At 39.7% G+C, this 17,738-nt stretch overlaps 1 protein-coding gene and 1 long non-coding RNA gene across 3 annotated transcripts in view; both read left to right on the top strand.

Annotated features, from left to right (window-relative positions):
- SPMIP2 (sperm microtubule inner protein 2) overlaps window positions 1-17,738 on the top strand; it is a 143,968-nt gene that overhangs the window by 86,500 nt on the left and 39,730 nt on the right. The gene's annotated exons all lie outside the window — the stretch shown is intronic.
- Window positions 9,496-17,194, top strand: LOC129481191 (uncharacterized). Its single transcript, XR_010120587.1, has 3 exons — window positions 9,496-9,605; window positions 12,156-12,219; window positions 17,155-17,194. It is a non-coding gene; the product is annotated as an uncharacterized lncRNA (long non-coding RNA).

The following is a 17,738-nucleotide window of genomic DNA, read 5'->3' as shown; positions in this document are numbered from 1 at the left end:
TCACTAGGAATTTATCCTTCCCAAGTAAGTAATAAAGGAGATGTACAAAGTTTTGCTGGAAGGAAGCCTAACAATATGTGAGCAGGAATAAAAAGTCAGAAATCACTTAATAAGCCGCAAATAGGGAATTCTAATCAGTCATGAAGCAGTATCTATATGCTAATTAAGTACAATGGCTTTGAAGACAGACTTCCTGAATTCAAGTCCCAGCTTCACCACCTCTTAGCTATGACACCTTGGGCAAGTTATTTAAACTATGCCTCAGTTTTCTAATCTGTAGAATAACAGAATCTACTCCACTGGATTGTTGTATAGATAGTATTGTTAAATATACAGACTTAGAACAGCATTTGGTACATACAAAGGGCTTAATAAATAGTGTGACCACATAATTTATCACCCAAGGCAGGACACTTTTGAAAATGAAAGAGGAAGCTAATCAATGAGTCACCAGGACAACAGGATAAACTGAAACTATCCTGAACAAAGCAGGCCAGTCTATAAATACTATGTATTAAACAAATACAGTACACTGAAATAATGAAACATATATTAAAATTCATATTAGCTAAAAATGATCAGGATAAACATTCAGTATGGTCTAGAAATTGTATACTATATAGGCGAGTTAATCCTTCAAAAAAAAAATCTTTCAAAAGTAGAACAAAAAGTCTGAGATGGAAAAGAAGAGGAAAAATAAGAGTTCAGTTAAAATGTATAATATCTAATCAAGGATTGAGAAAAAGGTCAGAGAAAACAGAAGGAAATAAGACAAGAAAATTTATCAGAAGAGAATAATAAATTTCCAGAATGAAAGTTTGCATTAATGGTGGGAAATGGCTCTTGCCTGTAATTCTAGAATTTTGGGAAGCCATGGCAGTTGAATTACTTGAGCCCAGGAGTTCAACACCAGCCTGGGAAACATGGTGAGATCCATTTCTACAAAAAATACAAAAATTAGCTGGGCATGGTGGCGCATAACTGTAGTCCCAGCTACTTGAGAGGCTCAGGTGGGAGGATCACTTGAATTTGGGAGATTGAAGCTGCCATGAGTCAAACATCCCACTGCCCTCCAGCCTGGGTGACAGAGCAAGACTCTGTCTTAAAAAAAAAAAAAAAAAAGTCTCATCAAATGTGAATTGAAAAAAAAACAAAACCACATACAGGCATGTCATTGTGAAACTTCATAATATCAGAATGAAAAGACAACTCTAAAGCCCTCAGGAGGAAAATTAGAATATTTACAGAGGATCAGGAATCAATATGGTATCACATTTCTTGACACAATGCTGGACTCTAGAAGACACTGGGGCAATGACTTCCATAGTTGATAGAAGATGACTTTTAACCTAGAATTTTATACCCAGCCAACGAGCAAGTAGGAAGGTAGAAAATAAATTTTCAGGCATTTATGTACTCAAAAAATATACCTCCAAGCTTTTTTTTTCCCCCCAAGAGGCAGCTGAAGAATGTTATCTAGCAGGACAAGCAGGTAAAACAAAGAAAAAGGAGCCCAGTCCAGGAACCAAGGTACCCAACAAAGGTGACAGGCAAAGGGAATTCCTAAGGCAGTGTTAAAGGACTAGGAACGTGGCTATGCAGGAGCCTAGGGAACTTTCAATTCAAACAGGAACAAGCAAATTGGGGGCTCCAGAAGGAGCTTTATCGAGTATAAGTATTGGGTTAAATACAGTACTAGAACCAAATGGGCTAAAAGTGCTTGCTTTGGGGGAAGAGAACATTGGAGCAGGGAGAGAAGGGGATTAACATTTTAATAAGCATTTTAGTGTTATTTACATGTATTATCTACATGTATCTAAATTATTTCATTAAAACGGAGAAAAGCACACTATTATGTACATGTAAAAGTGTTCTATTTGGTAAAAATGAAAACTATTTGTACTTAAATAATGATTAAAAAATTGATTTCCTTGTTTTCTCTGACCTCTTTCTGGATATTTTATTAGTTAGATATTATACATTTTAATCTCTTATTTTCTTATTTCTTTTGTCTTTTCCATCTCTCGGACTTTTTGTTCTACTTTTGAAGGATATCAATATGGTATAAGATTTCTTTACTGAATATTTATACTGATCATTTTTAGCTAACAATATGAATTTTAACAGATATATTTGTTTCATTATTTCAGTGGCACTATCAACTTACTATGGGAGAAACAGCAATAGTCAACAGGAATGTTAGTAGTTAGGGCTCCTAAATTGAAAAAAAATTGCAATTAGGACTTTCTGTGCTAAAGAAATATTCATTGACCTGAATAAACAGGGCTTTTTGTTTATTCAGAAAGGTGTAAGGTGTGCCTGTATTTTGCGTTAGTTGGGTGGTGTGTAGAAAATTGCCTGTTTTATTTCATAAGAAATACTGCCAAAACCAGTTGTTAAACTAGCACAGACTTAATGTCAGCCACTATTTTAAACCATATTGGTACATAAATGCATGCTTTTTTTTTCTTGGAGTTGTTTTCCTCAAAACATCCATAAATCTGGACAGTTTTCTGTTTTTAAGACTGTTCAGTGCCTGGCACATTGGAGGGATTTCCATAAGCATTAAGTACCAAAGTACTGTGATTTTTCTGAGATAATTAGTGCCCATTCTTACTTTGGCCTTTAGGTCTGTTCAGTAAAAACTGTCTTCCCACTTCCTTTCCCAAACCTATTCCTCCCACCCTCACCTCTCCTTTATCTGGGCAGTGGGGGAGCAGGGTTCTCAGGAAGCTGCTGCTGTAGTCAGGTCAGTACAGAGCTCCTGTAGTTGTTACCCCTGTAGCCACAAAGATAGTTGGTGCTGATATATTCATTCAAGTGCCAACTATGTACCAGGCACTGTGCTAGGCCTGGGATTCAGAAGTGAACAAGACAAACATAGTTCCTGCTTTCTTTACCTTCTATTGGGGAGATAGGACAGAAACAGCCTAATACATGATTGATCATTTAATTGCAATCATAGTAGGTGTCACAAGGGAGAAATGCAGGATGCACATCAGTCAGTCTTTGTAAATGAATGATGTGTTAGTTCATTTTCACATGGCTGTAAAGAATGACCTGAGATGGGGTAATTTATAAAGAAAGAGGTTTAATTGGTGCACAGTTTTGCATGGCTGGGGAGGCCTCAGGAAACTTACAATCGTGGCAGAAGGCTAAGGAGAAGCAAGGCATACCTTACATGGTGGCAGAAGGGGCAGGGGGAAGTGTCAAACTTTTAAACCATCAGATCTCATGAAAACTCACTATCACAAGAACAGCATGGAGGAAACCGCCCCCAAGATCCAATCACCTCCCACCAGGTCCCTCCCCTGAAATGTGGGGATTACAATTTGAGATGAGATTTGGGTGGGGACACAGAGCCAAACGTTATCAAATGAATATTCTTCATCTCAGAAGGGAGCACTGAGAGCAAACAGACCAGATGTCATTGATCTTTGAAAAGCTACTGTTTTTGAAAGAAAAGCTAGCTCAAGAGACTGTACTGTGAATTTTAAGAAGAGAACTTACTAATCTATTACTTGATGCCAAGTTGGGGGAAAAATCAGTTCATTTCAGAATATGACCTTTTACAGAAAATTCTTTTCCACATAAATTATGAAAAATACATCTCAAATATCTCACACACATCTAAAGTGTGTGAGAAAGAGGCACTATCAATTCACTGGTCTGTCATCTATAATTTCTTAGCATTTTGGAGAGAACTGTATCTCTTACCGCACGTTTCAGGAGACCAGGTTTACCGAGGTCTCCTGGACCTAACAAAATGGTTTATGGTGATGAAGTCAAAGCATGGACTGCAAATTACAAGTAAACAGATGAGCTAAGATTTTAGGTCCAGGCAAAGTTCATGTACTGAACAGAAGACTTCAGAAAAAAAAATAACAGGCAAGTTATGTTAAAAGTCTTATGTCTATCTTCCTGGTAGGGGTCAAACTAGTTCAAAGATTTTGAATTTGGTAAAATTTCAGCTTTCAGTCATGGGGAATGTCTTATCTGTGGCTTATAGCTTCTCATTGGTGTCATCATTATGTCTGTGGTTGGTGTGGTTTCCCAACTGTTCATCTCCCTGGCGATGAGGAAGAGCCATGCGACTCTATGTGATATTTGATGACTATAAACCATCAAGAGTCCCTGCAAGAGTGTTTTAAAATTATTAATAGAAGGAGAGTAGTTGTTCAGTATTTGTCTTTTTCTTGGAACTCACTTTATTCCAAATGGTCTCTTCCATGTTCAATGAAAAGGAAATGCCCTTTTCTGACTACTTTGGGTTAAAGTTTTCAATAAGACCATTCATTTATTCAGTCAGTAAATCAATAATTTTACAGCATGGTCCTTTCCATCAAACTGCTCCTCGTGTAGGGGGAGAGTGGACACATAGGTAATTCCGAAACACATGGCCAGAGCAGTGATGCAGCCACGCCAGGGTATTACGCATGTCACCCAGAACACGGGTGAGGAGGGAAGGCACAGAGGCTCTCTGTGGAGGAATCTGAAAAGTGAAGTTAGGTGGGAAAGGAAGGGCAGTGATGTGGGGGAGTGGTTCAAGAAGAGCGGACCTCAGTGACAAATGTTCAGAAGTGAGAAATATTGTGTACTGATGCAAATGAGTGTCATAGTGTGCTGCCAAAGTGCAATCATGAACAGTACAGAGACCGATGAAGACAGTGACATAGTCAGGAGCAAGTTAATTCTTGAGTTCTGACCTTTACAGGAGGAGGCAAGCCAGGAAGGAATTTAAATTTTGTCCACCCATCCCTTTACATAGTACCCAAAGCGACAAGGACAGGTTTACATTTTGGATGGAAGATGGATGTGAGCAGGGCATGACCAGGCATGAATCTGTCAGGTAGCCCAGGAGAATGATGGTGGCCTAGAGGAGTGGAGTCAAAGTGGAGAGGAGGAACAGATTCCAGAATTATTAAGGAGAAAAATTATCAGGACTTACCAGAAGGGATGAAAGTAGTGATGGAGGCAGTGACAACTCCAAATTTTCTAGTTTGAGTGAATAAGTAGAAGCAGATCAACTCAGACACAGCATGGAAGAAGCAGCTCCCTTAATGGGGAAGATGATGAGTTCAGGTGGATTCCAGGTTTCTGTGGGATCACCGGTGACAAGTAGAGGTAGACTTATGAAGCTGGATGGAAATACTGTGCTGAAGAGCTTTTTCTGCCATCATTTTTAGGTTGTATTTGAAAATGTGTGAGTGGATGAGAAGGGAAAAGACCACAGGAATAAGGGCAGAATTGTAGGAAATTCAAACTCTGATTGTAAAAAGAAGAGCCATGAAAGAAGATACAGCAGAAGCAGAAGAGACCCTGGGGGGCTGAGGTTCACCGTGAAATAAGATGTCAATTAAGAAATAAGATGTCTACTTTCTTCAGTAGACAGCCAGTCATTGAGACTTGGTGAGAAGAGAACAACTAGAACAATTTAGGGGAAGAGGGAGGGGAAGGCAAAGAGGGATGGGTGGGAGGTATGAATGGGAGGTGAAGTGGAATAAACCAAAACATGCCATGGTTTTTGAAAAATTTGGATAAGGAAGAAAATGTGGCCAGGCACGTTGGCTCACACCTGTAATCCCAGCACTTTGGGAGGCCTAGGTGGTTGCATCACAAGGTCAGGGGATTGAGACCATCCTGGCCAACATGGTGAAACCCTGTCTCTACTAAAAATACAAAAATTAGCCAGGCGTGTTGGCACGCGCCTGTAGTCCCAGCTACTCGGGAAGCTGAGGCAGAAGAATCGCTTGAACCCAGGAGGTGGAGGTTGTGGTGAGCTGAGTTTGCACCACTGCACTCCAGCCTGGCAACAGAGGGAGACCCTGTCTCAAAAAAAAAAAAAAAAAAAAAGAAAATGTGAATAGTAACTAGAGGCAGATGAAGGGCCAAGAGTAGAATTTTTTTAGGATTCAAGAAGCTTGATCTAGAGAAGGGCTTACTGCTGTGGAGCAATGTTCTGGGGTCAGCAGTGATTCATTCCCAGAGACTAAAAAGGAGAGAGGATTGGCCTGCATATGTAGGTAGGGATGCACTTATACATGTAAGTGTGGGGTAGGGGGTTATGGTGGTAGTTGATGAAGTTTAAACCTGAAGGCCTTGTTCTCCATGGAGTCTTCTTTTTTTTGGCTATTAAAAAAATTGTGGTAAAAGATATATAACAAATTTTACTGTTTTAATCGTTTTAAGGGTATAATTCAGTGGTCTATGAAGTCTTATAAAAAAATTCTGTCCTACAGAGAACTGATGAGAGTGATGGGAATGAGAAGTGAGCAGGGGTCTTGAGGAAACAAGGAAGGCCCACTTGAAGTTAGAGGCCAGGTGTTCATATCAGCAGGTTATCCAATTGTTCTGTAGAAGAGTTAAGCCACCTTGATATAGGATCCAAGAAAAATTGGAATTGGGGCAACTGGCTAACCTTTTGGAAAAAGTAAAATTATAGCTATACCTCATAGCATGTAATAAAATTAATTCCAGATGAACTAAGCAATTAACTGCTTTAAAGGCCTGATATTAAAACACAGAATAAAATATACAGAAACATTTATATTATGTTTATAGAGTCTGAGGGTACAAAAGGCAGACTATAGCGGTAAGCATTAAGTTGATGTTTTGTATGTTATCACTTTATCTTTAAATGTTGACTCAAACTTATGTTTCTTAAGAGCAGCTCATGTTTATTCTTTGTAATTCTAATTCATTTTCAAACAGCATCACTAATGTTTTTTATTCCATCAAACTATGGACAAGTAAGGTACCAAGAAAATAAGACACAATTCCTGCCCTAAAGAGCTTATCATCTGGTTGATGGGGAGAATACATAAATAGGTAATTTTACCCGAGTATATTAGGATGCAGTGATAGAAATTTTGAGTTAACCAATATTTAGGGATTACCTATTCGTTTTTTGTTTTGTTTTGTTTCTTTGTTTTTTTGAGACAGAGTCTTGCTCTGTGGTCCAGGCTGGAGTGTAGTGGTGCAATCTTGGCTCACTGCAACCTCCACCTCCCGGGTTCAAGTGACTCTCATGCCTCAGCTTCTCAAGTAGCTGGGATTACAGGCACCTCCCCACCACCACCATGCCCGGCTAATTTTTGAATTTTTAGTAGAGATGGGGTTTCACCATGTTAGCCAGGCTGGTTTCGAACTCCTGACCTTCAAGTGATCTGCCCACCTTGGCCTCCCAAAATGCTGGGATTACAGGTGTGAGCCACGGTGTCCAGCCAGGATTACCTATTTGTGCTGATACAATGCTCGATGCTGGGTTTGGATACTTAACAAAGTTTAACAACTGAATGCAAAGCCTGTTAACATCAGGGAGGATTTTAGAGGGTGCAGTGGCAACACATATCTGGAAGTCTAAACTTCGAACAGGGATCAGGAAGGCTCAATAAGTTCACCTGAGCTTGAGGTATTGGTAGGAGTTAGCTTCTAGAAGTGCTGGATTTAGATTCCAAGATGCTGCTATTTTAGAAATGGAACGTCACACATTCAGATAAATTACCTCGGAGCACAATTACCACACATTTGACAATAAAAACTTTTCGTTTCTAGCTTCTACAGCAATATGTAAAGATGGCAGGGTTTATGCAGTATGCTGTGGCTTGTTTCTGTCTAGCAGCCTAAAGGCTAACTCATTAAAATTCAAGGATGAATTACATGGTGGGTGGCAGAACAAATGTTTTCTTCACTGAGCAGAGCTAGGACCTTCAAGACAGTTTCTCCCAGAACCAAAGTCACTCTTTGCAGCTGTTCAGTAAGACATGATTCAAGTATCACCTCCTCCAAATCTACCAGGACACCACCATCTCTTAATCTGCATTAGACCCATATGGTAATGACAGCAATAAGAAAAAAAAAATGGAGAAATGCTGGTTACACCCTTGATTTTTCTTTGGAACCAGGTACATTTCTTACCTAGTTATAAAATATATTAATTTAAATATTAGTTTGTTTAAAAAAAGCCACATGTTTCTAGTTGATAGTTTAATTCACAGAGAAGAGTTATTCCAAGAGATTTAAAGCATAATAATTTGAGTAGAAATCTCCTTTTTCTGTTTTGAGACAGCATCTTGCTCTGTCACCCAGCCTAGAGTGCAGTGATGTGATCATAGCTCACTTTAGCCTTGAACTCCTGGGCTCAAACAATCTTCCTGCCACAGCCTCCCAAGTAGCTGAGATTACAGGGAGGCACCACCACAGCCAGCTAATTTTTAAAATTTTTTTGTAGATACAGAGTCTCTTTATGTTTCCCAGGCTTGTCTGGAACTCCTGGCCTCAAGCAATCCTCCCACCTCAACCACCCAATGAGTATAAATCTCTACTGTGGTGTATCCAGAGAACAAAAAGAACAGCAGAAAGCTTGGTTGAGGCATTCATAGTGTTACTCAGATTCTGTTGTGGGTATATTGTGGGATAAATGATCCATCATATAATGTTCTTATTCAATCATTCCTGGTTTGGTTGAGTACCAGCATTCTTGGAGTGGGAGAAAGAAAACACAGATGTTCACATAAAATACCTGAAAAACAAACGCTGAATTTGATTGGAAGATTATATATGTCTATTTGTCTATCTGTACGTGTGCATTTGCATTTTTTTCTGGTGCTATTCTCTGTAAAGGCCTAGACATGGAGATCAACTCAGTAGCTGTGATGTCTCCTAATACTCAGATTCTTCAAATACCTTTCCTCCTAAAAGAAATTGGCGCTTCTTGAAGAAATGGCTGATTCTGGATCTGGAGAAGGAAATGAAAAAGATGAACCTAGAACATCTTGCCATATCAGACAGCAAGAAAGCCATCAGAGACTACTGCAGTCCTGTCTAAGGGACTCAGGAGCCAAACTTGGAGAGATTTTTGCTGGCCAAAAAAATTGGACAACTTGAACAATAAGGGCAATAGCTGCAATGGATCAATATACATCATACATACATATCCACATATGTATCCATGAACATTCACAAGTCTATACTGTCACTTTACGAAAAACACAACAAACTGGTCACATTATTTTAAAACCAACTCATTATTTTGAAAACGGTAAATAAGAGGAAAGAAATATTAATTCCACCTTTGTAATACATTACTGCATAACCAAATAGAAAATAAAATGACTTCAAAAAGAATCAAACTTATTCAGCTAAAAAAATAAACAAGGAACAACAGAATTAGGACATCAACACTTTGGAAACCTGATAAATCAATGAATCTAGGGACTGAAAATCCAGGGCTGCCAAAACCACAAAAAGAGTGACGCTGAGATATTTAGTGCCTCTTGGTGGAAAAACACACCACCATCCAAGAGTAGGTGTTATGGGACGAATCGTTTCCAAGTTCATATGGTGAATTTCGAACTCCCACTACCTCAGAATGTGACTGTATATGGAGATAGGGCCTTTAAAGAGGTAATTAAGTTAAAATGAGGTCATTGTGGTAGGCCCTAATCCCTCCTAATTGTGAGATCATAAGGAAATTTGGACAGGTACAGAGAGAGAACCATGTAAAGACACAGGGAGAAGATGGCCATGTACAAGCCAAGGAGAGAGCCCTCAGGAGAAATCAACACTGCAGACTCCTTGATCTTGAACTTCTAGCCTCAAGAATTGTAAGAAAATTCATTTCTGTTGTTTAAGCCACCCTGTCTGTGATACTTGGTTATGGCAGCCCTAACAAACTAATACAGTAGTCTTGCCCCCAAAAACCCAACCTGATGCAGATCAATCCTCTAAAGCCAACTGACAATGTGTAGGAAATAAGATGACCTCGGAACATGCTAAATGATATCATGAGATGTTATCAGAAAAGTGTACTGTGAGAAATTTTATAGAATAAAGGATCCTTTTTTTGTTTGTTTGTTTGTTTGAGACAGTCTTGCTCTGTCACCTGGGCTGGAGTGCAGTGGCACAATCTTGGCTCACGTCTCGAACTCCTGACCTCAAGTGATCCACTCATCTCGGCCTCCCAAAGTTCTGGGATTACAGGTGTGAGCCACTGCACCCGGCCCCAGTTTTTTTCAACAAATAAGAGGAGAAGAGGGAGAATAAGGAGAAGAGAAGCAAAGAGATGAGAGAGAACCTATGAATTAAAAGAAACTTAACCAATTGCAAGGTGTGGGACTTACTTGGATTGTCCTAACAGATAAACTTAAAAATTCCTAACATGACACAAATTAGACTTTTGAGCACTAAATATTTGGTCAAAATTTTTAAATTTTTAGGAAAAATAATTGTATGTTAAGAAAGAGTTTTCATATTTTCGAGAGTCATCAAAAGATATTACGGGGTGAGGTGGAGATTAGTAAGTAGGATAGAGATGAAATAAGATTGTCTATAAATTGATATTTTTTGAAGTTGAGTGATTAGTTCTATGGATCTTTATACTATTTTGTCTTTTTTGTGTATGTTTAAAATTTGCAAAGTAACTAAAATAAGTTGTATCAACTTTATTCTTAGTTGATAAATGTCAAGATTTACCATCCAGATAGATAAACTTATTCAAAGCTAAACTGAGTCCATACTGCTATACTCTCCCAAAGAACCGTCACTCCAATTGCTACCAATCAGCTCACAGAAACACTGTCCTCCTTCCTTCCCTGTGTTGCCCTCTGATGTATAAATTAGCAAGTGATGCTGAGGAAGCACCAGCATGAAGAGAAACTAGACTTGGTTTAGTTTCAGAAGCCCCAAGCTGCTGGAATTGGAAGACCTTCCTGAATGTCTTATATAAAATCTCCCACCTCTCTGGGAACATCAGGAATTATATTCAACACTTCTAGTAGATGACCCCAGATGATCTAATAGGCCACATTTCTGGTAAGATTTTGGACAGCTGCCTCTGAGGCTGTGTGCGTGAGAAAACCTGATGTGATCATTACTCCATATAAATCATTTTTAAATACTGAATGAAAATCAATAAACACTCTGTGTATTTTTACATCATGGACAAACTCTTGGCAACAGTAACCTTTTGCAGTATGTTATTCTGCCCCAGAAGACGACATGCTTGATTTAGAGTGCATGGCTGGTGTTAACTAGAAACCCAGCTGGAGCCCATAAGGGCAACCAGCAATGTCCTGGTGACGTCACTATGGCGAGGATGGCATTTTTCACGTTCTGGAGCTTGAGGAAGGCAATCTGGCAAATTAGCGAAGAAGTGTTCACTTAGCATAATGTGAGACCTTTCTTGTTTCAATTAATTCTTTAGAATAGTGGTAGAATATTTAACAAGCCCTTCAAGTAGAGGGGTGTATTCCTATGAAATCAAAGCAATAAATCAAACCAAAATAGTCACAACCTGAGGTTCGAAGCATATGGTGCATGTAATTTGGCTGAACTGCGTAATCTTTTTGATGCTTCCCTTAGAGAGGAGAGCCCTAGACAGTGGGCTTTTCCTTCTTAAAGGAAAAATAAATATGTTTACACTTTGTTATCTCTTTCTGCCTTTTAAAAATGGCATTTAAGCAATATTCATCTGTCCAAAATAGGTACACCAGCAATTTGGGATGACGTCTCTTATGCTTTCTTAAATACTTCTTCAGGGAGCGATTTCATTTTGATCCCCAGACAGCATGGGTATCGTACTAACATGAGATCATCCCATTTTGTTTAGAAATTTAAATAATTCTTACCATTTTTGCAAAATAGTTTTGTCCATAGATACGCAGACCCATTTCATAAATTCATGTTTGAATTGTTAATGATGTAAAACAGATCATAAACATTTTTGCTGTCTTGGGAGGGAGGAAACTCCTAAGCAAGAATAAAAGATTTAAGCTGGTATAAAAAATTAACTTTCACATTTCATCATGAACGACTGATTATCCTTGGAATTTATTGCCATCAAATAACCTCTTAGTACCCATTTCACTCATGTACAGGTATAGTGGTGAATCAGTTATTGTTTATGCATATACTAATGTTTGTGCCTTTTGCCATGAGTCCGTATTACACAGACTCTTCACTTTCTTTGTGGGTTCCCAGAGGACCTTGTACATGGCTGAACACATAGTCAGTGTGTGCTCAGTAAACTCTGGCCAAGACAATGTCTAAAGACAGAAGAAACAGATGGAAAGATTCTGGATCCCTAAGGCTACTAAGTGCCTCAAATTGTCTTGATTAATCAGTTGAATGTTACTTTGGACCTTTATTTTAAACAGGATGCCACCACTCAGAAGTAAAATCTCGATTTTCCCAGCATCCTGAAGACTGCACATAAAACAAGTAAGCATGACCCATGCCTTCTAGATAAATCTCTATAAGCTCTTGTGGATTTTGAGCGCTAAAATTTTGCTTCTTTTTATAAACCCCTTTCGGTTGCACTTACCAAGAACCTCCCAGGCAACAACTATCCTTGGGTAAACTCCATTAACATTTAAATTTTTCTCTATTAATAATTGCTAAATATGGTTGTCCAGTCATTCGTTCATCCAAATACAAAATATAAAGATAACTTCCTGTTTTGAATCATCTCCATGACAACTGTTGATCCAGTATCAAATAAGTGTTCTCCCAGAGGATTAAGATGAAATGTTTTGCAAACAAGATACAACATTATCATGAATGATTCTACAGCGGCAGGGAGAAAAGGAAGATCAGTGTCTGAGAAATAAGGTTGGATCAGCTCAATGATGATACGTCTAAAATGGACCTGTGGCACTGGTTTCCCCCGTTTCTCCTTTGTGGTATTACCCCTTCAAGATATGCTCTCTTGAGAAGGGGTGGGTGATTATGCCTTATAGTACCTCTCCTAGCTGTGTGCACTGGAAGCCTAATCTCTTTTGGAATAAAAAGGAGCAGCGAAGGGCAAAAGGGAGTGTTTTCTCAGGCAGCCAGTGTCGCTGAAATACCACATATGTGGCTGTCTGTGTCAGCAGTAACACCCACCCCACCTATGTGGAAAGCCAATGTAGACGAGGAAACTATGATTAAATACATCTTTAAAGCCCTAATTGTGATTCCTTGGAAGATTCTGTAGGTGTGGACTACACCATCACACACAAAAAAGATCTTTAAAGAGCAGAGGTCTTGTTTTCCTGTGAATGTTCCAAAGGGAAAATAACAGGGAAAGAAGGCTTGTTCTCCCAGAAAGCACACATCCTGCCAAATGGTTTCTAAATGTGTTTCTCAAAAATTTCCATGTGCCATCAATGGCTTTTTAGTACTTTTGGAAATGGAAAGAGCAGAAATCGGTACCACTGTGAGAAAGCAAACATTGAAGGAAACCAGCTTGCCGAGGAAACAGGTCGTGTTTTAAGTCACAGCACAGATATGGCACCGGTCCTCTTCACAAGCTTGAAATACATGAATACACAGAGTTACATCACGTTCTGATGCTGCAAGGAAAATGTTGAAGTCCCAAAGGGAAGTTTCCACATTATTTCTCTATTTGAAACTCAAGTGAATGACTGTTTCTGAGGTTTATACTAGGCAACTAGACTGACTCCCTGGAACTCAAACAGTGATTTTCTTTCTTTAATTTTGGAATCCAAAAAGACATTAATTTTGCCACTTATTAGAATTATTTTTAGTCAACCAGAGAATCTCCAGAAGGTGTGGGTCAGAATGCCAAAGAGAAGAATATAAGGTTTGTTTCTGGGCAAGACTGAAGCTGGGTGGTCAGTTATCCAGAATAACCATCTATTTTGATCCATTTAAGTCAACATGTTTATTCAAGCTCCTTGTTTTGCCAAAATACCGAGAGTTCATTGAATTGTTTGGTCATGAATCAAAATGGCTGACATGGATGTTACTGTGGGCCCAACTCAAGTCACAAAAAGGCGGAAGACCAAAGACGCAGCTCAGCAGCAGCCCCGGCGGGTCCCTTCTTCAGCCCTCTGGAGTGTTTTCTTGGCTAAAGTATCAAAATTAAAGTGGAGTTTGTCCTATTGGTTTTAGACATTATATAAGTAAGGCACAGCCAGTCCTTTCCTCACTGAAAGCTGAAGCCTATTTTATCTTCTCACCCATTTCCCTGCCTTTCAGGCCGCTAGGAAAATCTTGGTCATTTCTCAAATAACCAACAATGTTTAAGGAAAATTTAAATATGTTTCGTTATTATTTAAAATCAGTTCTACCACACTCCAAACCCTTTATCATTGTGCAGTCACAATTTCCGTCGCCAGAGATAGACACTTTTTTTTGTATCATTAGAGAAGCAAGCAAAATTGACTGAAAATGTGATCTGTGTCAGGAATTCTGCTAGATGCTGAAGATACAAAAACGTAAGGAACGAATCCTTCCCTTTATCACAGATTTACTGAGGGAGGGAGTCCACACGACTACCCCATTTTTCGTGGGTATGAACAATGGTCTGTGGGGAAGACAGGAGGGAATCATTGTGTCCCAGTATTGCAGGTGGGTAGACACTGAGGGATGCTTTGTAGGAGAGGTAACACTTGAGCTGCATTTTCAAGGCTGTGTGGGAAATTGAAGAGTGTGGAGGTGGAGGCAGGAAAGGAATTCCAGCCATATGGGACTGCATAAGCCAAAGCATGGAAGGGTGAACCATCATGATGTCTTAAGGGAATGACTGGTTGTCTGGTATGGCAAAAACACAAGGGTATTGTTTTAAAAGTTTCGTGGGAAGCAAGGATGGAATTGCAGTACAGGGAAAATATTGCGTAGTGTTTTAAACTCCACACTGAAGATTTTGTGCTTACTTCCAATAGGCAATGAACTGTTCTTTTAAGTTCTTTAAGTAAGGAAGTGATATAATCAAATCCATGTGTTAGAAAGAATACCTGATATATAATAGGTATAGAAAACTGTTTGCTAAATGAATGGAGCTGAGGAAGGAGAGACCGAGGGAGACAAGTTACGTGATATTGCAATAATCCTGATGATGGGAGCCTGAATTAGAGAGCTGGGGGTGGTGAGATAGCTTGAAGAACGACGCAATGAGACTTGGCAACCAACTAAATGTGGAGGGATGGAGGAGAAGTAAAAGTGAAAGCGAATTCTGATATGTCTTTCTTGGGTGGCAGAGTATATGGTTATATCATTGACCAAAATTGGGAACACAAGAAGGAGAGAGTATTTTGAAGGGTGACAGGTGGGTAGAGAAAGCAGAGAGATGGGGAGATAAGTTGAGAGGCAGCATTCCATAATAATAATACGGCTAACACGTATAAATTTTTACTATGGGTCAGATACCATTTTAAATGCTTTATAAGTATTAACTCATTTAATCCTCATAAGGGTAGTATTACACTATTGTTCCTATTTTATTTTATTTTTGAGACTGAGTCTGGCTGTCACCCACGCTGGAGTACAGTGGCACGATCTTGGCTCACTGCAGCCTCCACCTCCTGGGTTCAAGCAATGCTCATGCCTCAGCCTCCCTAGTAGCTGGGGTTATAGGTACCCACCACCACGCCTAGCTAATTTTTTGTATTTTTAGTAGAGATGGGGTTTCACCTGTTTGGCCAGGCTGGTCTCAAACTTCTGACCTCAAGTGATCCACCTGCCTAGGCCTCCCAAAGTGCTGGGATTACAGGTGTGAGCCACCATGCCTGACCTGTTCCTATTTTATAGATGAGATAATTGCATAGGTTTGGAAGGCAACAACTTTGAGTTCATCGGCCGGGCGCGGTGGTTCACGCCTGTAATCCCAGCACTTTGGGAGGCCGAGGCGGGCGGATCACAAGGTCAGGAGATCAAGACCATCCTGGCTAACACGGTGAAACCCCGTCTCTACTAAAAATACAAAAAAAATTAGCCGGGCGAGGTGGCAGGCGCCTGTAGTCCCAGCTACGCGGGAGGCTGAGGCAGGAGAATGGCGTGAACCCCGGGGGGCGGAGCCTGCAGTGAGCCGAGATGGTGCCACTGCACTCCAGCCCGGGTGAAAGAGCGAGACTCCGTCTCAAAAAAAAAAAAAAAAAATTTGAGTTCAAGTCCTAGCTTTTCTGCTTTTTAGCAGACTGATCTTGAATATGTAAAAAATGGGTAATAATACCTATTATACGAAATTATTAGAAAGATTAGGGATAATACATATAAACCAACTGGCATAGTGTCTGTAACCTCATATGTCTCAATACTTGCTAGGAAGTATTATCAGCTATGAGATGTCCAGTAAAAAGTCAGGCGTTTGTGTCTAGATTGTAAGAACTGAAAGTAAAAAATTTAAACATCAATATGTTGATGTTGGTTTGATCTTTGGATATAAATACTATTCCCTGGCCTGGAGGTGAGTGGCAGTGTACAAAGAGATAAGAATTGAGGGTAGAATTCTAGAAAATACCAATGGTAAAGGAACAGAAAGAATAAAAGATTCTTCCAAAAGAAATATAGATGAAATAATATTAGAGGTAGGAGGAGAGACATAGAAAATTTTTGCAAGCCCAAGAGGAAAGGGTTTCTAAGAAGGGCAATGTCAACAATCACAGATGCTTCTGGGAAGCCATATATGAAAGTCTGAAAAGAGATGATTTTATCAGACAGAAAAGAGCTTGCTGTTGGCTGGGGTAAGAACCACTACAATGAAGTAATGGCAACCCAAGGCACAACTTCAGCATTTGGACGAGGGATAAATGAAGAAGTGGAAACAAAAGGAAAAGGCAATTTTTCCTTTAAATAGTGAGTCTCCATTTCATTTCACAATGATACAGTTTGGAAAGCACTTCAGGAATGGTGAACTAAGGACCTCCAAAAATATGCTCCTCCAAAAAAGAAACAAGAACACTGGCAAAAATCATCAAAATCACCTTTTTGAAAACACTGGAGGCGTGTTTTCACACTTGTAATCCCAGCACTTTGGGAGGCCAAGGCAGGCGGATCACTTGAGGTCAGGAGTTTAAGACCAACATGGTGAAACCCTGTCTCTACTAAAAATACAAAAATTAGCAGGGCATGGTAGTGTGTGCCTGTAATCCCAGCTACTTGGGAGGCTGAGGCAGGAGAATCGCTTGAACCCAGGAGGCGGAGGCTGCAGTGAGCCGAGATTGCGCCATTGCACTCCAGACTGGGTGACAGAGCGAGACTCTGTAATAAATAAATAAATAAATAAATAAAGTATAAACAAGAAACCACTGGGAATAAACCAAATGCTTGCAGCAATTCTTGGAGCATTTATTTGAGAAACATGGCTGAATCTTGGTAATAACAATGATTTTTGTGCCATTTGAAATTGTCCTAATCCCATCGCTCTCTTCCTAGCTCCATGACAGCCTTGAAAACCAGCAGCCTCACATCCATGGAAACTGAACATCAACAGCTTACAAGTCACTGGAAGTTGAACACAGATTTGAAGCTCTTTGAGAAGCCCTGTACCCAAAGAAATGTCATTTTTGACTTGTCTTGAAATCCCTTGAAAAGCTTCATTCTCAGGGCTTGTTTTTGTTTGACCCGACTCTCTGTGTGCTCTACCCCATGGGCATTTGCCAAAAGCAAAATATTAAGACACCCAAAGAAATGAGAAATGGCCCATACACAGGGTGAAAAAACAGTCGATAGAAACTATCTCCAAGGAAACTGAAACATTGGATTTACCAGACAAAAGCTTTATTTTTATTTATGCTGTATGTATATATGTATGTATGTTTTGACACAGTCTCGCTCTGTCACCTAGGCTGGAGAGCAGTGGTGCGATCTTGGTTCACTGCAACCTCTTTCTCCTGGGTTCAAGCAATTCTCCTGCCTCAGCTTCCTGAGTAGCTGGGATTACAGGTTCCCACCTCTACGCCCGGATAACTTTTGTATTTTTCATAGAGACGGGGTTTTGCCATGTTGGTCAGGCTGGT

The sequence above is a fragment of the Symphalangus syndactylus genome, chromosome 4 (assembly GCF_028878055.3).
Source record: "Symphalangus syndactylus isolate Jambi chromosome 4, NHGRI_mSymSyn1-v2.1_pri, whole genome shotgun sequence".
NCBI lineage: Eukaryota > Metazoa > Chordata > Mammalia > Primates > Hylobatidae > Symphalangus > Symphalangus syndactylus.
This window is presented reverse-complemented; position numbering and strand designations above follow the sequence as displayed.